The following is a 20,374-nucleotide window of genomic DNA, read 5'->3' on the forward strand; positions in this document are numbered from 1 at the left end:
CGGCATAGATCCACTCCATGAGCTGATTTCTGCCTATCATTATGGTTTCTTTTCCCATGAGTCCTTTCCCCCAAAATTATGTCCCATCAATAGTAGTCCACTCTAAGTATAGTGGGCCTGTTATTTCTTCCCTTCATTCATTGACTCTACTTGTAATATTTTCTAAAAACATGGTCATTCCTTTCTTCCATAGTCCTTACCTACACTCATAGGCATACGACTGTGTGCGTGCACACACAAGCAGCTACTTGAACTGGGGAACCCTATTATGTTTGTATCTGGGTCCTAACCTCACTTCTCATCTCCTTCAGATTCTACCTTCCTTTCACCTGAGCCACCAGCCCTCCTCCAGTTCCTGCAGTGGAATTCTCAGAAAGGCTGGTCAAGGGTTTCCCACTGCAATGCAAATGAATCTTCCATAAGTCTTTAGTGTATTGAGCAATTCAGCATGGGTGTGCAGAATAGCCTACCCTTCATAAGCCAAATGCAAGCCCTAAAGAATAAACATATATGAGGAAGCTCTAGCTCTCATATAGAGTTACTCACTGCTACTATTAGAAAAGTCAGTTAAAAAGTCTCCAAAATGTCTCTGTGATAGCTTCAGGAACTTGAACGGTAGCTGTCAACTTTTCTGCTGGGAAGGAAACTTGGATATATTATAAAGATGAGCAAGAGTGGTCACAGAAGAAAGAGGGGGCAACCAGGCAGATAATAGCTAAGGAGAAAGAAATTCTCTACAAGTCCTGGGGCACTGAAGCTCCTGAGCTTCATGAGCTTCTGTCATTGAAATTCTCCAACTGTCATGCTCATCGTACCATTTAACACTCCTCTCCATTTCCAGCTCATTGACTAACCAACCTATATTGTGCATTTCTTTGTGCTAGGTACTGTTGGAACTGTGGATTCCACAGTTCACACCTGCATTTTGAACTGAGTGTCAGTCTTGCCCTAAAATGTTTAGCATGCTAGAAGAGAGAGATAAAATAACAACAACAACAAGCAATCAAACACAGTGCAATACAGTGTTATAAACACAACCACTGGACTAAGCACAAAGTTCCTGGACCCTCCCCCGCTTTTCCCCACCAATCAGGAACTTACAAGTAAGAGCCACACTCAGGGGAATCTGTATTTGGGAAGCACCTGGAAGAACTTTCCAGAGAAAGTTGTTGATTTTCATTCTGTTTGTAGATTTATTGCACCCATAAATACAACTTATAATAATTTCTTCTTAGTGGACTCCTCTGATCCTGCTACCCCCAAAATAGATGATTAGGAAAAGGGGGTGAGTCATTTCCACTGCACAGTGGATAGATAAGAAGTGTTCCCTGCCATATCAGAATAGGACTTAGGGAATTTTTTTCTCAGAAAACATTTTTACCTAGAATGTTTAGTTTTACAGTTATATTTCAGAGAAATCAAAGGTTAAAGATCATTGTGTATACTGGTATGGAACTTAAGCATCACTACGACATAAAGAAAAGACCCTCCAAGCTCCAGGTGAATGGTTTACAATGCACTTATTACACCAACCTGCTAGCCAGATACTCGTGTAACTCTATTTTACATACTGGGAAAACATAGACTCAAAATTACTAAGTGACTTTAGACATTTTTTATATTCTTCTTTATTTTAAAAAATATGATTTTAAATGGCTATGGACTGGCTGGGTGAAAATGAAATAATTTAGTAAATAAGGTGTATAAGACAGAAATCTCTTCCATGAATGACCTAAAGCCATCTAGAGGAAGGAAGGTTATTTCACAGTCCATGACTCAGTATATCTTCATGGTGAGAGCAGCTAAGTCCCAAAGCTCTTGCTTTTTTGATGAGAAAGTTAAGCCCTTAGATGTGAGTGTAAAATAAAGAAAGGAAAGAGAGCATGGAGTATCCTAAAAGACCAGATAATTATAAAATACATCATGAAATCATGGGCCCTTAGGAAAGACAGCTTCTGTTAAATCTAATGAAAATTAACCAACTCTTCTTAAAAGTATTTCTCAGCCAGGGTCACAGGTTATTCCCTAACGAATGACAACTGTAGAAAGGTTAGCTTCCTTTTTCTTCTTTAACTGACATACAAGTGGGATGTCCTGAAGGTGGCAGAGATAACTCAATCTGTCTTGCATGGGATTCAAAGTAAAGACATATCTGCAAAGTTAAAATTCATGGCTCATGTACAACTACTCTTCGTAATGAGGTCATCTCTCCCACTAAGGAATCCAGGCTTGCATTGGCCCACTATTTCTGAGCAAGAGCTGACATGCTACCCTTATTTTTACTAATTTATTCTTCATTTTGTTTCATATGGCTTACTTGAGAAAGAAGATATTGATTATAATCTGAAGGAAGTTCTGGGAGAACAAAGCACTGGGGTATATACTACTATACCCACTGTTACTGCTATAGAGAAATACCTCCTAGACTCTGAGTTGTTTGAGATACTGAATCATTCAGAAGTAAGTCAAAAGAAATAATCCATGAACGAATGCTAAAAATAATGCTGCTTTTCTGGTCTTGCTTACTAAGAACACTAGACTCTCTTCTCTGAGTATCCAATATATGTCCAGATATTTATATGCAAAAATGGTAAGTTTTTTTTTTTAATTCACAGCTTTAGGAAAACAAAGGTTGGCTGAAAATGCCTGAACCTATGATCTGAAGTGAGACCTATGCCATTCTTTACATACACAAAGAATAGGGGTATTGCTTTCTTATAATTGTTTGCATTCTCTGAATTAAACTGGGAATGATCCTTAAATATTATATCTAAGGGAAGAGCATGGCCCAGCTGTAATGTTACCCAGTGTGAAAGCCTGCAGCAGTCCATTCCTTAATTTTGAGCTTCAATTACCATTTATTTCTCTAATATTTGAAATATAAAATTTGAGGAGTAAATACTTAGTAAATTGTTTTACAGAAGGCTATGCTCTGCAAAAGTCAGGACATAAAGGAAATGCTGCCTTTACCTGTGTATACTGAAAAATTCTATCTGTTCTCTTTTGCTATAACTGGTATTTTTTGTGATCTGTGGTGATCAATATATGTTTTGTACCCATTTTGGAGGAAAAGTCTCTTCTGCTTAGAATCATTGACCTAAAACTTATGCCATGATATATAATCATCAGCAATCATGACAGCAGTGGCTCAAGGAGTGGCTTGGTGCCTTTACTTTTTCTTGTGGCAAGCCTACATAGATTTGGTACCAGAAAGATGGGGAAAATATTCTGTAGAGGTAGAGAAGGGATGGCCAAGAGGAAAATGTCAAATATTTGGGAATCATCAGAATATGATACAGATGTGGAACAATAAAGACAAGACATCTTAGAGGCTTTAGTTTCTTCTCCAAAAAGTTAAGTGCAATCCTTGTGAAGAACCTATGGTATGCCTCATTCCATAGAACATGTGTGACAGAGGTCTTATAAATAAGTATTATAAATCCTTCTACAGATTCTAAGAGTCAGAGATGTGTCGTAGTGGTAGCTAGTGTTACACTGCTTCAGTAGAACAAATTTGTTCAGGGTGATCTATTTTTTATTGCTTTTTGTTTGTTTATTTGCTTTCCCAGAATCCCTCTTCCTTCCTTTTGGTAACAGTAACTATCCTCTCTTGTTGAGTCAACCCACTCCCTCCCGTAGACCAGTAGATCAAGAGGAAATGAATTTACCTTCTGGTTGCAAGAATGTTCAGACAACATGGACATGGGCAATCAGAGCGTGAATCTCCTGGCTACATGCTTCATTTCCTGGGATTCTAATTAGAACTATGAGAAAAGAGGCACTCATTCTTTAAGGAGCATGTTAGCTTACAGCCCCTTAGAGTCCTACTGGCTACTGTATGGAGAGAAGTGACTAAGCAAATCTGAGCAGCGGGGACAGAGTAAGGCTCAAAGACACCATTTCACCTGAAGCCAGATGTGCTGCAAATTTCTTCAGCAGTAAATAAATTCCATTTATGATGTTTTGAAGTAGCTGAGTTCAGTTTCTGTAACTTAAATCTGAGAGTCATGACTAAAACATGTTATGAGACGAACATAGTTTTCTCCACTTAGGTGTACCTCTAGGTTTAAATAAGTTTAAATCAGTCACTCAAAACTATGAAAGTCAGAAGTAGCTTAGGCCAAATTAGAACTTTAAAAAAATCTTAACTGTGAATTATGCCTGCTTCAGGAACACAGATCTACTATGCTATGGGAAACTTCCGTGTATTTATTGACTGCTACCAACTTCAGCTGACATACACAGGGAATAATAAACAACGTCAACATTTTATATTACAGCACTTTCACAATCATTAACTTATTTTGGTGCTCAGTCTCACCACTTCTATTTAATATTAAATTGTAAGTCTTCATCAATAAAGTAAGGCAAGATAATAAAAATTCAAGGCAGAAATTTGGGGAAGAAAGAAGTAAAATTGTTTTTTTCACAGATGGCATATCATGTATTTAGAAAACTCTAAGGAGTTTTAAAAATAGCTGTTAATACTAATAATTGTTAGGCAAATTGCAGAAAGTAGTCACTTTATAGAAATCAGCTGTATTCTATATACTAGCCACAAATAATCAGAATTAAATATAAAGTAACCTCCTGTAATCCATTCAAAAATATGAAATACTTAGGGATAAATTTAATAAAGTATATATGAGACCTGGCAATGAAAGCTACATTGCTGAAAGAAATTAAGGACCTTAGTAAGTGGAGAGATTTATCATAAGCATGGATTAGAAGACTAAATATTGTTAAAATGTCAATTTCTTTCAAATTAATGTCTAGATTTATTACAATCCAAATCAGATTCCTACAAGACATTGTTTTTTGGTAGAAATCAACACACTGTTTCTAACATTTGTTTGGAAATACACAGACCTAGAATAGCCAAACGAAATTTTGAAAAGAACAAAGAATTTTGAGGACTTATACAACCTGTTTTCAAACAATACCATAAAAATATAATAATAAAGAAAGTGTAGTATTGGCATACAAATAGACATGTAGATCAACGGGAAAGAATAGAGTCCAGGCATAAACCCACACACACATGACCAATTATTTTTGATGAAGGTACCACAGGAATTCAACGAGCAAGGATAGCCTTTTCAACAAATGTTATTAAAAGAATTGGTTATCCATATGGAAAAAAATGAACCATGAAGTTTACCTTAGACGTTACACAAAAGGTAACTTCAAATGGTTCATATCCTAAATACAAAAGCTAAAGCTAAAAAATTTCTAGATGAAAACATAACCGAAAACTTTCAAAACATGGGGGAAGCAGAGATTTCTTATATATGACACAGAAATGGTGAGCCATAAAAGAATAAAATTGATAAAATGAAGTTAATCAATGTCTGCTCTTTGAGAGATACTATTTGGCAAGTGAAAAGATAAGCCACAGACTGGGAGAAAACTTGCAATCACCATAGCCTCAGTGTAGATGCAGAACCCTCCTATATAATCTTCAGGAAGTTCTCCTTTCCCCTTCCAACAAAGGAGTCAGGCCTTACTACCTAAGCTGTGTGGTCCCCTTTCACTCTCCCTTGTACGTGAAAGGTAGTAAAGTCTGTTTTTATATCCAGGTCAGGAAAGTCGAGAAGTGGTATCTTTTTTTTTTTTTTTTTTTTCCTGGATAATTATTTTTTATTGAAGGGTAGTTGACACACAGTATTACATTAGTTTCAGGTGTACAACACAGTGATTCAACATTTATATACATGATAATTCTAGGTACCAGCTATAACCATACCAAGTTGTTAACAATATTTTGACTATATTCCTTATGCTATACATTACATCCCAGTTACTTATTTATTTTACAATTGGAAGTGTGTGTATATATATATATATATATATACATATATATATATTTTTTTTCTTTGTGAGGGCATCTCTCATATTTATTGATCAAATGGTTGTTAACAACAATAAAATTCTGTATAGGGGGGTCAATGCTCAATGCACAATCATTAATCCACCCCAAGCCTAATTTTCATCAGTCTCCAATCTTCTGAAGCATAACAAACAAGTTCTTACATGGAGAACAAATTCTTACATAGTGAATAAGTTACATGGTGAACATTACAAGGGTAGTCATCAAAGAAGCTTTCAGTTTTGCTCATGCATTATGAACTATAAACAGTTCAAATATGAATACTCATTTGATTTTTATACTTGATTTATATGTGGATACCACATTTCTCTCTTTATTATTACTATTTTTAATAAAATGCTGAAGTGGTAGGTAGATACAAGATAAAGGTAGAAAACATAGTTTAGTGTTGTAAGAGAGCAAATGTAGATGATCAGGTGTGTGCCTGTAGCCTATGTGTTAATCCAAGTTAGACACAGGCAATAAAACATCCATGTATGCTGAAGATTTCTCTCAGAACAGCGGGGGGGAGGTTCTAAGCCTCACCTCTGTTGATCCACATTTTCTCACCTGATGACCCCTCTGCGACTGTGCCTGTCTTAGGTTGTTCCTCCCTTGAGGAATCTTACCCGTCTCTGGCTAACCAGTCATCTTCCGGGGCCATACAGGGAAATGTAAAGTTGGTAAGTGAGAGAGAAGCCTTATTGTTTGAAAAGGTTAGCTTTTTACTTCTTTGCATATTTATACCCTGTGGCTTCTATGCCCAGCATTTGTCTTGAGGTGTCTTTATCACTTGGAAGAATTATGATAGTCGGTAAATTCGATATGTGGCACGAATTCTATTTAACGGTTGTAATTAGGAAGGAAGAAGAAAAGCTATAGAAGAAGCAGGCGGAAGAAAACATGGGAAGATTGATTATTTCTTTGACATATCTTCTTGTAGAGTAACTTCAGCATATATAGGCTTTAAATTACTAATTAAATTGCACACACACATTAACAAAATAGGAGTACAGTTACGTAACCAAAGAATACCTGTAATTACCAGCCATCTCCAGTGAATCCAAGAAAACCAGTTAGGCACCTTAGGCATTTGTGAAAACTTATCTATGATATGGTGGATATTGTCCAACTGAACTTGAACAGTCTGAGAGAATTCCGACAAATTAAAACAACCCATTCGTTTCCTGGGGACTGTTCACATCCCATATATTCTTTTAACAGTAAATAGTCTGTAGTTGTAAGATTTTGGAGTGCTACAATTTGCACTTCTCCTAATTCTTGGTTGAGTTCCAACAGTATAGATCCAGTCAAATTTGTTGTTTTACTGTATGCACAGGCCAGCTTAGATATCTCCTTCTTCATTCCTATGGCAAGTCCAGGAACTGGTGGGATGAGTGCATCTACACCTGTGGCAGTGCGTGGATCTTTGTTGGGGTTTTATTGATGATCATCTTCTGGCATGAGTCTTCCCGAGAGCGCTGATGTTGGAAGTTATTTTTCATATTGTATCTTAGCTCATTTTTGGGGTAGCCAAATTAGGCTTTGATCCTCTGTATAAACACAAAATGACCCTTTGCCTGCACTTTTATATGCCCTTTATATTATTGTGTAGAACTCATTGGAGGTCACCACACAGGAACTGCTTTTTTTTTTTTCAATCATTAATCTACACTTACAAGATGAATACTTTGTTTACTAGGCTCAGCCCTATACCAGGTCCCCCCTATATACCCCTTTACAGTCACTGTCCATCTGCATAGCAAAATGTTGTAGAATCACTACTTGTCTTCTCTGTGCTGTGCAGCCCTCCCCTTTATCCCACCCCCCATGCATGCTAATCTTAATACCCCCCTTTTTCTCCCCCCCTTATCCCTCCCTACCCACCAATCCTCCCCAGTCCCTTTCCCTTTGGTACCTGTTAGTCCATTCTTGAGTTCTGTGATTCTGCTGCTGTTTTGTTCCTTCAGTTTTTCCTTTGTTCTTATACTCCACAGATGAGTGAGATCATTTGGTATTTCTCTTTCTCTGCTTGGCTTGTTTCACTGAGCATAATACCCTCCAACTCCATCCATGTTGCTGCAAATGGTAGGATTTGCCTTTTTCATAAGCCTGAGTAGTATTCCATTGTGTATATGTACCACATTTTCTTTATCCATTCATCTATCGATGGACATTTAGGTTGCTTCCAATTCTTGGCTATTGTAAATAGTGCTGCGATAAACATAGGGATGCATTGGTCTTTCTCATACTTGATTGCTGCATTCTTAGGGTAAATTCCTAGGAGTGCAATTCCTGGGTCAAATGGTATGTCTGTTTTGAGCATTTTGATGTACCTCCATACTGCTTTCCACAATGGTTGAACTAATTTACATTCCCACCAGCAGTGTAGGAGAGTTCCCCTTTCTCCACAGCCTCGCCAACATTTGTTGTTCTTTGTCTTTTGGATGGCAGCCATCCTTACTAGTGTGAGGTGATACCTCATTGTAGTTTTAATTTGCATTTCTCTGATAATTAGCGATGTGGAGCATCTTTTCATGTGTCTGTTGGCCATCTGTATTTCTTTTTTGGAGAACCGTCTGTTCAGTTCCTCTGCCCATTTTTTAATTGGGTTATTTGTTTTTTGTTTGTTGATGCATGTGAGCTCTTTATATATTCTGGACATCAAGCCTTTATCGGATGTGTCATTTTCAAAGATATTCTCCCATACTGTAGGGTTCCTTTTTGTTCTATTGATGGTGTCTTTTGCTGTACAGAAGCTTTTCAGCTTAACATAGTCCCACTTGTTCATTTTTGCTGTTGTTTTCCTTGCCCGGGGAGATATGTTAAAGAAGAGGTCACTCATGTTTATGTCTAAGAGGTTTTTGCCTATGTTTTCTTCCAAGAGTTTAATGGTTTCATGACTTACATTCAGGTCTTTGATCCATTTTGAGTTTACTTTTGTATATGGGGTTAGACAATGGTCCAGTTTCATTCTCCTACATGTAGCTGTCCAGTTTTGCCAGCACCATGTGTTGAAGAGACTGTCATTTCGCCATTGCATGTCCATGGATCCTTTATCAAATATTAATTGACCATATATGTCTGGGTTAATATCTGGATTATCTAGTCTATTCCATTGTTATGTGGCTCTGTTCTTGTCCCAGTACCAAATTGTCTTGATTACTATGGCTTTATAATAGTGCTTGAAGTTGGGGAGTGAGATACCCCCTACTTTCTTCTTCTCTCTCAGGATTGCTTTGGCTATTCGAGATCTTTGGAGTATCTATATGAATTTTTGAATTATATGTTCCAGTTCATTGAAGAATGTTGCTGATAGTTTCATAGGGATTGCATCAAATCTGTATATTGCTTTGGGCAGGATGGCCATTTTGATGTTATTAATTCTTCCTAGCCACGAGCATGGTATGAATTTCCATCTGTTAGTGTCCCCTTTAATTTCTCTTAAGAGTGACATGTAGTTTTCAGAGTATAAGTCTTTCACTTCTTTGGTTAGGTTTATTCATAGGTATTTTATTTTTTTGATGCAATTGTGAATGGAGTTGTTTTCCTGATTTCTCTTTCTGTTGGTTCATTGTTAGTGTATAGGAAAGCCCAGATTTCTGTATGTTGCTTTTGTATCCTGCACCTTTGCTGTATTCTGATATCAGTTCTAGTAGTTTTGGGGTGCAGTCTTTAGGGATTTTTATGTACAGTATCATGTCATCTGCAAATAGTGACAGTTTAACTTCTTCTTTACCAATCTGGATTCCTTGTATTTTTTTGTTTTGTCTGATTGCCATGGCTAGGACCTCCAGTACTATGTTAAATAACAGTCGGGAGAGTGGGCATCCCTGTCTTGTTGCCAATATCAGAGGAAAAGCTTTCAGCTTCTCGCTCTTTGATATAATGTTGGCTGTGGGTTTTTCATAGATGGCCTTTATTATGTTGAGGTACTTGCCCTCTATTCCCATTTTGCTGAGAGTTTTTATCATGAATGGATATTGAACTTTGTCAAATGCTTTTTCAGCATCTATGGAGATGATCATGTGGTTTTTGTCTTCCTTTTTGTTGATGTGGTGGATGATGTTGATGGACTTTCGAATGTTGTGCCATCCTTCCATTCCTGGGATGAATCCCACTTGGTCATGATGTACGATCCTTTTGATGTATTTTTGAATTTGGTTTGCTAATATTTTCTTGAGTATTTTTGCATCTACGTTCATCAGGGATATTGGTCTGTAGTTTTCTTTTTTGGTGGGGTCTTTGCCTGGTTTTGGTATTAGGGTGATGTGAGCTTCATAGAATGAGTTTGGGAGTATCCCCTCCTCCTCTATTTTTTGGAAAACTTTAAGGAGAATGGGTATTATGTCTTCCCTGTATGTCTGATAAAATTCCGAGGTAAATCCATCTGGCCCAGGGGTTTTTTTCTTTGGTAGTTTTTTGATTACCGCTTCAATTTCGTTGCTGGTAATTGGTCTGTCTAGATTTTCTGTTTCTTTCTGGGTCAGTCTTGGAAGGTTGTATTTTTCTAGGAAGTTGTCCATTTCTCCTAGGTTTCCCAGCTTGTTAGCATACAGGTTTTCATAGTATTCTCTAATAATTCTTTGTATTTCTGAGGGGTCCGTAGTGATTTTTCCTTTCTCGTTTCTGATACTGTTGATTTGTGTTGACTCTCTTTTCCTCTTAATAAGTCTGGCTAGAGGCTTATCTATTTTGTTTATTTTCTTGAAGAACCAGCTCTTGGTTTCATTGATTTTTGCTATTGTTTTATTCTTCTCAATTTTATTTATTTCTTCTGTGATCTTTATTATGTCCCTCCTTCTGCTGACCTTAGGCCTCATTTGTTCTTCTTTTACCAATTTCGATAATTATGACATTAGACCATTCATTTGGGCTTTTTCTTCCTTTTTTAAATATGCTTGGATTGCTAAATACTTTCCTCTTAAGACTGCTTTTGCTGTGTCCCACAGAAGTTGGGGCTTAGTGTTGTTGTTGTTGTCGTTTGTTTCCATATATTGCTGGATCTCCATTTTGATTTGGTCATTGATCCATTGATTATTTAGGAGCATGTTGTTAAGCCTCCATGTGTTTGTGAGCCTTTTTGCTTTCTTTGTACAATTTATTTCTAGTTTTATGCCTTTGTGGTCTGAAAAGTTGATTGGTAGGTTTTCAATCTTTTGGAATTTACTGAGGCTCTTTTTGTGGCCTAGTATGTGGTCTGTTCTGGAGAATGTTCCATGTGCACTTGAGAGGAATGTGTATCCTGTTGTTTTTGGATGTAGAGTTCTATAGATGTCTATTAGGTCCATCTGTTCTAGTGTGGTGTTCAGTGCCTCTGTGTCCTTACTTATTTTCTGTTTGGTGGATCTGTCCTTTAGAGTGAGTGGTGAGTTGAAGTCTCCTAGAATGAATGCATTGCATTCTATTTCCTCCTTTAGTTCTGTTAGTATTTGTTTAAGGTATGTTGGTGCTCCTGTATTGGGTGCATATATATTTATAATGGTTATATCCTCTTGTTGGACTGAGCCCTTTATCATTATGTAATGTCCTTCTTTGTCTTTTGTTACTTTCTTTATTTTGAAGTCTGTTTTGTCTGATACCAGAATTGCAACACCTGCTTTCTTCTCTCTGTTGTTTGCATGAAATATCTTTTTCCATCCCTTATCTTTAAGTCTGTTCATGTCTTTGGGGTTTGAGGTGAGTCTCTTGTAAGCAGCATATGGATTTATCTTACTTTTTATCCATTCTATTACTCTGTGTCTTTTGATTGGTGCATTCAGTCCATTTACATTTAGGGTGATTATTGAAAGGTATGAATTTATTGCAATTGCAGGCCTTAAGTTTGTGGTCACCAAAGGTTCAGGGTTAGCTTCTTTAGTATCTTACTGTCTAACTTAACTCGCTTTTTGAGGTATTATAAATGCAGTCTGATGATTCTTTATTTCTCTCCCTTCTTATTCCTCCTCCTCCCTTCTTCATATATTGGGTGTTTTGTTCTGTGCTCTTTTTAGGAGTGCTCCCATCTAGAGCAGTCCCTGTAGGATGCCCTGAAGAGGTGGTTTGTGGGAGGCAAATTCCCTCAACTTTTGCTTGTCTGGGAATTGTTTAATCCCTCCTTCATATTTAAATGATATTCGTGCTGGATACAGTAGTCTTGGTTCGAGGCCCTTCTGTTTCATTGCATTAAGTATATCATGCCATTCTCTTCTGGCCTGTAGGGTTTCTGTTGAGAAGTCTGATGATAGCCTGATGGGTTTTCCTTTGTAGGTAACCTTTCTTTTCTCTCTGGCTGCCTTTAATACTTTATCCTTGTCTTTGATCTTTTCCATTTTAATTATTATGTGTCTTGGTGTTGCCCTCCTTGGATCCCTTGTCATGGGAGTTCTGTGTACCTCTGTGTTCTGAGAGGCCATTTCTTCCCCTAGTTTGGGAATGTTTTCGGCAATTATTTCTTCAAAGACACTTTCTATCCCTTTTTCTATCTCTTCTTCTTCTGGTATCCCTATAATGCGTATATTATTCCTTTTTGATTGGTCACTCAGCTCTCTTAAAATTCTTTCATTCCTGGAGATCCTTTTATCTCTCTCTGCATCAGCTTCTCTGCGTTCCTGTTCTCTGTTTTCTAGTCCATTAATGGTCTCTTGCATCTCGTCCATTCTGTTTTGAAGTCCTTCCAGAGCTTGTTTTATTTCTGTATTCTCCTTCCTTAGTTCTTGCATATTTCTCTGCGAGTCCATCAGCATGGTTATGACTTCTGTTTTGAATTCTTTTTCAGGAAGACTGGCTAAATCTATCTCCCCAGGTTCCTTCTCAGTGGAAGATGTAGCAGATGCCGAAGCTGTCTGGGTTAATCTTGTCTGGATCATATTTTTTTTCCTTTTCATGTTGACAGGTGCTATTGACTGTCAGCTGGGAGGGCCAAACTTTTCACTTGCTACTGGCCTTTCTTTCCTGGGACAACTGCGACCCCTAATGGCTTGTGTTGTGTAATTGCGTGTAGAGTGGGTCTTTGTGTCTTTCTCGGCCGAAGTGTAGGAATTTTCCTTTCTGCTTTTCTGTGTGTGTGTGTTTTGCCTTAGGCTGTTTCTCTGCTTTCGCAGCGCCCAGAGGGGTAATGGACAGGGGGGCTGTTTGGCTATTTACCTCTGTGAGGGGTCTCAGAGCTGTTGCCCAGGGGGTTAGTGCACCCGGTTCTCCCTGTAATTTCCAGCCACTGGGCTGTGACCTATGCTGTTTCCGTCCAGCTGTTAAATCCCTGTCCCTTTAAGACTTTCAAAGCCCCTGCTTTTCTTTGTCACAGGTTCATCAGCTTCGGCACCCGCTCAGAGGTCTTGCTGCCCTATTTCCCTAGTTTCCGCCCTCCACACATGCACTGTGACTGCGCTCTGGTGTGGGTGGCTGGGGCTGGGTGTTTAGCAGTCCCGGGCTCCCTCTCCCTCCCGCCGGGAGCTGGGGGGAGGTATGCTCGGGTCCCGCCCGGCCGGAGCTTGTATCTTACCCCTTTCACCAGGTGCTGGGTTCTCGCTGGTATAGTTGTAGTCTGGCTGTTGTCCTGTGTCTTCTGGTCTCTCTTTTAGGATTAGTTGTATTTGTTGTATTTTCAAAAATATATATGTTTTTGGGAGGAGATTCCCACTGTCCTACTCATGCCGCCATGTTGGCTCCGCCTCTCGAGAAGTGGTATCTTAAAGGCATACCTTACACAGTCTGTTTACAAAGATCTAGTTCAATTAAACACTAACAACAAACTTGATCTGGATAATCTAAGAGTTGCACACGTGCTTTTGAGGATCAGCTTCTAGCTTTGACGCTGGTGAGAGAGCCCCTTGGGACAGGACTAAGGGGTGGGAGCCCTGACAAGCCGGCGCAAATCTGAAATGACCCGTGTGGACAGTTGGTAGGAATCCAGATAAGAAGGATCCTTTTTCTGGTGAAATAACAGAATGGGAAGAACTGAAGAAGACAAGCATATTTTGTAGTTTACAGATACAACAGAGAGTTGTTTATGTAGGCATAGAACCACAGGACCCAAATACAGCCTCAGGCAAGAGAAGGTAAACTATATTATACTTCTTACCAACCTTGGAAAGTGATTTTGCAACTAAGCTTTAACTTGACTTAGAAATAAATATGGCACATCTTATACTCAAAGTGTTAAGGAGAAAAACCAAAATCTTGCCATTCTTTAATATATTCTTTACAAGGGATTAGGTGTAATCATTTAAAAATTCAATTCGGAACATGACTTTTCCTTGCTAAAAATCTTACAATAATTTTCAGACAATTGCCCAAATCCACCATTTGGCCTACAGCCCTCTGTACAATCTGATACCTACTTACTGCACTATGCTTGTCTCATGGCCATCTTTCTCTTGATCTCTGCCCTTCAAAACACAGCACCATTTTCCTTTCAGTTCTTCAAATGAGCTACATTTCCTTCTCCCTTGGGGAGAACTACCACCCTGTTGCTTGCACCTGGGGAGTTTTCTTTCCCCACGTCTCTACCGACTTCCAGTTATCCTTCAGACCTCAACTCCTTGTCATTTCCTTAGGGAATCCCATGGTATGACATGCTGTTCATGCTCAATACATAGAGGAGTGAATGGATGAATAAATGAATGAAAGAATAAAATTTTCCCCAGAATCTCTAGTTTTGATCAAGTCTTAGTGTTATTTGCTCTCCATGTACTCTATTGTTTTCCTTTGTGATAATGATAATAATTATTAAATAATCAAGTGATTATAGCTGTTAAATGTCTATATTCTCTGCTTGATTATAAGCTCTACAGTAGTAGGGCCTATGTCTGTGTTATCTATTATTTACCATCTTACACCAGTTTGACTCAATATTTATTCACTGAAAGTGTATCAGTCATAGGAGAGACATAAAGCCTTCGTTACAGAGACTGTAATGTGACACAGAACCACAAGCTGGCAAAGCTGGGAAGCCTTTAACTGTCTAGACATTTGCGAAAAGTGTTATTTTTACCGATGGCAGAACAGCTGGCAAATTTTTAACTCGATTTTTTGAACAACTTATTCTCTCAAAAGATAAAATTTATAGTGATAAGAAGTTATCTGAACCCAATGATAACACAGAAATCTGGTTGGTAAATTACAAGCAGTGTGAATCATAGATGAGAGTGGCCATGTCAGAACTGACTTTTTTTTATACCCTGACACTTTGAACACCCTTCACATAGGGGATGTTAAATGAGGGCTTTTCCTTTACTGAGGTCTCATACTTAAGAATAATAGGTGACAACACAGGTGCTAGACATATTTACAGGACTTGCAATAAGATAGCGAAACAGGTTCTGGGACCCTTGCCCCTTGACCTCTAGCCTATATGTAAGAAAATGCCATAAACTGGTGGGAGAGAGGTTTTGATGTTGTGTTTAAAAGAGAGTTATTATCTGTGCATTTTCTCTCTCAAGTAAAATGAGGGACTTTTAGAAGCACTCACAACAGGAAGGAAAGCCTGACATCTGACCCCTTGGTGGAAACTTGCAGAGTACTGAAGAAACCTGTAGACCTGCCCCATGCGGAATGAAAACAGACAGGGAGTGTACTCTGAGGACACATGGATCCATCTGCCTGGGAGTTTGAGGGTAGGGTAGCAAAACAGCTGATGCCCTTGCCTAGAAGGTCTAAAGACACATTGCAAGCTAGAGTATCCCGAGGCAGAAGAGTGGAGAAAAGGGCCACAGTGCAGTAAGCACTCAGGAAATTAAGGAAGCAAAGGCACTTTCCTTCATGCCTCTGAAACAGCCATGTTGCTGCCATCTTGTCAAGACCTCCTGCCCCAAGAAGATAGCCTGCTATGACAACGTGAGCCCAGGAGAAGAGTACAGGTCTGTTTTCTCCCCCAGACAGAGCTGAGGTAAAAAATGATCAACTGGAGAGTTGATGACCTGTGCCAGAGATCCCCTGGGGAGGGTGATGAACTCACAGAGGCACTTCAAGGGAGAAACAGTAAACAGTATTTGGGCATTTGCCCCAGAGAAGGAATCCACGCCAAAGTCAGCTGCACTAGTCGAGTAGAACCTTTTCCGCCCTTCTCTCCACCCTCCCTTTGCCTCTAACCTGAAGCAAAATGAAAGCAGCTTGTTAAGCGAGAGAAGTTTCAAGAAACAAGGTCTAGAAACAGTATGAGAAAGGCCACAGATCCTTTCTTTCAAAGGTTCTGAGCCTAGGTGAAACCTAAGATAAGCCAAAAATTGCTTTGAGTCAGAGACTGGAATTTTTTGTTAGACTGACTAACTCTTATCAAACCTGGAAAGTTGAATTCATTACAGTGATGGAGATCTTTCCACTATACCATTCAGGAGTGTAGAATAAAGTTCTAATGGGGCTTGACTGAAGTTATTCTTTCATACCACCCTACTCAATGCAAACAGCTAAATGTACCAGTTACGTGATACCAAGGGAGCTTTCTACCCTGCAGTGCTACATTCCTCAAGCTAGGAAGCAGGCATGCAACACAGGCTTTGTCAGTCCGACAAAAGTTTTTGGTTTTCTTTTTTTTTTTTCATTTGAAATGGTTCCAAAGGTTTTTTCCAAAGGAAATAATTCCACAGTTTTTGTTGTTGTTGCTGTTGTTTATTTTTTTTGGAAAGCTAATGCTGGGAAGACAAGGTGCTGTGCAGACTCCATTCTGGTAAAGGGTGCAGGAAAGAATACAGTTTTCAGAAGGAACAGTGGCCAAGATCCCAGCAGAAAGTTCCAATTCCCAATATCACCTGTGTAAGATCTGCCAGTGTCTGTGCTTAACAGTGCTGGAACTATTTCCCACTAGAAGAGTCCTAGAGAATCATTTCTGGGTACCTGGCTTCTAAGTGTAGTGATAAAGTCTTACCATCACAGAGAGACTGTGATCGAATATCCTTTAATAAATTTATTTTCCGCCTATACTGACAGGAGATGGTTTCCATTCTTTGTCACTAAGAATTCTGATAAACACAGTGGGACATGCAAGGATCATTTAGATATCTGTCCTGGACTTAGGAAGGAACATGTTGTGTATATCATACATACATGGTCTTAGAGCGAGAGACTTAAAAAAGGAAATGATTCCAGAGGATTTAGTGGATCACTAAAACCAATAGAAACTGTAATGAAAATGGAAAGAAACCAGCAAATATCAACTTTGGAAAAGAACTATGGACACCTGTCTATTATGAGAAATTGAATTGGTAAGGAGAATACAGCTTTTCCCTTAAACACACAGAAATTTCCCCTGACATACAAAAAAACATACAAATCAACAAAGAAAAAGAGAGAGGAAGGAAGAGAGGGAGGGAGGAAGCTAAAAGGTAGAAACAAAGAGAAAACTCAAAGCAAGGAGAGGGAGCAACCCATGGTTTAACCCACTATTTGTCAAGTGTGATTTTTCAATGACTTCCAGAAGAGGCTGAATGTGGGGGACTTGTATATGGGAGCAGGATCTGAGCTACCTGCATACATCTATAAAGAATTGTGGGGGGGTGTAGCTGAAATGGCGGCGTGAGTAGAGCAGCGGAAATCTCCTCCCAAAACCACATACATCTATGAAAATATAACAAAGACAACTCTTCCTAGAATAAAGACCAGAGGACACAGGACAACATCCAGACCACATCCACACCTGAGAGAACCCAGCGCCTCGCGAAGGGGGTAAGATACAAGCCCCGGCCCCGCGGGACCCGAACACACATCCCCCCAGCTCCCGGCGGGAGAAGAATAGGCAGAGCAGGGGGGAGACGGAGCCCAGGACTGTTGAACACCCAGCCCACATCATCCGGACCAGAGCGCAGACACAGTGCATGCGGTCGGGGCCCTGGATACTAGGGAAACAGGGCAGCAAGAACGGTGAGAGGGTACCAGTAGCCTGGTGCCAGAGGACATAAAAGCGAGCGGCCATTTTTTTTATTTTTATTTTTCTGTTTTGTTTTGGCGAGCGCTATTTGGAAGTCTTAAAGGGATAGGGACCCCAATACTAGGGAAACAGGGCAGCAAGACCGGAGAGCACATGCCTGAGGCTGGTGCCAGAGAATAAAGGAAAACGAGCGGCCATTTTTTATTTATTTTTTTATTGTTTTAATTAAAAAAAAATTTTTTTTTTTTTGTGGTCGTTTTGTTTTGGCGGGTGCTTTTTGGAAGTCTTAAAGGGGCAGGGCGGGACACTTAATCCAGAGGTAGGGAATCCGGGGAACTCTGGGGACCCTAATCCCCTGCGCTGCAGGGAACATGGAGGCCCCTTATGGAGATAAATAGCCTCCCAGCCGCTCCTGCTCCAACACAACTCCACCACGTTGGAGCAGCTGCCCGAACCAGGCCACCCCCACAGCAACAGCGGAGATAAACTCCATAGCAGCCGGGCAGGAAGCAGAAGCCCTGTCTGCACGCAGCTGCGCAGCACAAGCCACTAGAGGTCGCTCTTCTCCCAGGAGAGGAGGGCCACGAAACAACAAGAAGGGAAGTTCTTCCAGACGTCACTCGTCCCAGCTCTGCAAACTATTCCTATCACCATGAACAGGCAAAACTACAGGCAGACAAAGATCACAGAGACAACACCAGAGAAGGAGACAGAACTAACCAGTCTTCCTGAAAAAGAATTCAAAATAAAAATCATAAACATGCTGACAGAGATGCAGAGAAATACGCAAGAGATATGGGATGAAGTCCGGAGGGAGATCACAGATGCCAGAAAGGAGATTACAGAAATGAAACAAACTCTGGAAGGGTTTATAAGCAGAATGGATAGGATGCAAGAGGCCATTGATGGAATTGAAACCAGAGAACAGGAACGCATAGAAGCTGACATAGAGAGAGATAAAAGGATCTACAGGAATGAAACAATATTAAGAGAACTGTGGACCAATCCAAAAGGAACAATATTCATATTATAGGGGTACCAGAAGAAGAAGAGAGAGGAAAAGGGATGGAAAGTATCTTGGAAGAAATAATTGCTGAAAACTTCTCCAAACTGGGGAAGGAAATAATCAAACAGACCACAGAAATACACAGAACCCCCAAAAGAAAGGATCCAAGGAGGACAACACCAAGACACATAATAATTAAAATGGCAAAGATCAAGGACAAAGAAAGAGTTTTAAAGGCAGCTAGAGAGTAAAAGGTCACCTATGAAGGAAAACCCATCAGGCTAACATCAGACTTCTCGACAGAAACCCTACAGGCCAGAAGAGAATGGCATGATATATTTAATGCAATGAAACAGAAGGGCCTTGAACCAAGGATACTGTATCCAGCACAACTATCATTTAAATATGATGGTGGGATTAAACAATTCCCAGAAAAACAAAAGCTGAGGGAATTTACTTCCCACAAACCACCTCTACAGGAAATCTTACAGGGACTGCTCTAGATGGGAGCACTCCTAGAACGAGCACAGAACAAAACACCCAACATAGGAAGAATGGAGGAGGAGGAATAAGAAGGGAGAGAAGAAAAGAATCTCCAGACAGTGTATATAACAGCTCAATAAGCGAGCGAAGTTAGGCAGTAAGATACTAAAGAGGCTAACCTTGAACCTTTGGTAACCATGAATTTAAAGCCTGCAATAGCAATAAGTACATATCTTTCAATAGTCACCCTAAATGTTAATGCACTGAATGCACCAATCAAAGGACACAGAGTAATAGAATGCATAAAAAAGCCAGACCCATCTATATGCTGCTTACAAGAAACTCACCTCAAACCCAAAGACATGTACAGACTAAAAGTCAAGGGATGGAAAAACATATTTCAGGCAAACAAAAGCGAGAACAAAGCAGGGGTTGCAGTACTAATATCAGACAAAATAGACTTCAAAACAAAGAAAGTAACAAGAGATAAAGAAGGACACTACATAATGATAAAGGGCTCAGTCAAACAAGAGGATATAACCATTCTAAGTATATATGCACCCAACACAGGAGCACCAGCATATGTGAAACAAATACTAACAGAACTAAAGGGGCAAATAGACCACAATGCATTCATTCTAGGAGACTTCAACACACCACTCACCCCAAAGGATAGATGCACTGGGCAGAAAATAAGTAAGGAGATGGAAGCACTGAACAACACAGTAGAGCAGATGGACCTAATAGACATCTACAGAACTCTAGATCCAAAAGCAACAGGATACACATTCTTCTCAAGTGCACATGGAACATTCTCTAGAATAGACCACATACTAGGCCACAAAAAGAGCCTCAGTAAATTCCAAAAGATTGAAAACCTACTGATCAACTTTTCAGACCACAAAGGCATAAAACTAGAAATAAACTGTACAAAGAAAGCAAAAAGGCTCACAAACACATGGAGGCTTAACATCATGCTCCTAAATAATCAATGGATCAATGACCAAATCAAAATGGAGATACAGCAATATATGGAAACAAATGACAACAACAACACTAAGCCCCAACTTCTGTGGGACACAGCAAAAGCAGTCTTAAGAGGAAAGTATATAGCAATCCAAGCATATTTTAAAAAGGAAGAAAAAGCCCAAATGAATGGTCTAATGTCACGATTATT

The sequence above is a fragment of the Manis pentadactyla genome, chromosome 1 (assembly GCF_030020395.1).
Source record: "Manis pentadactyla isolate mManPen7 chromosome 1, mManPen7.hap1, whole genome shotgun sequence".
Classification (NCBI taxonomy): Eukaryota; Metazoa; Chordata; class Mammalia; order Pholidota; family Manidae; genus Manis; species Manis pentadactyla.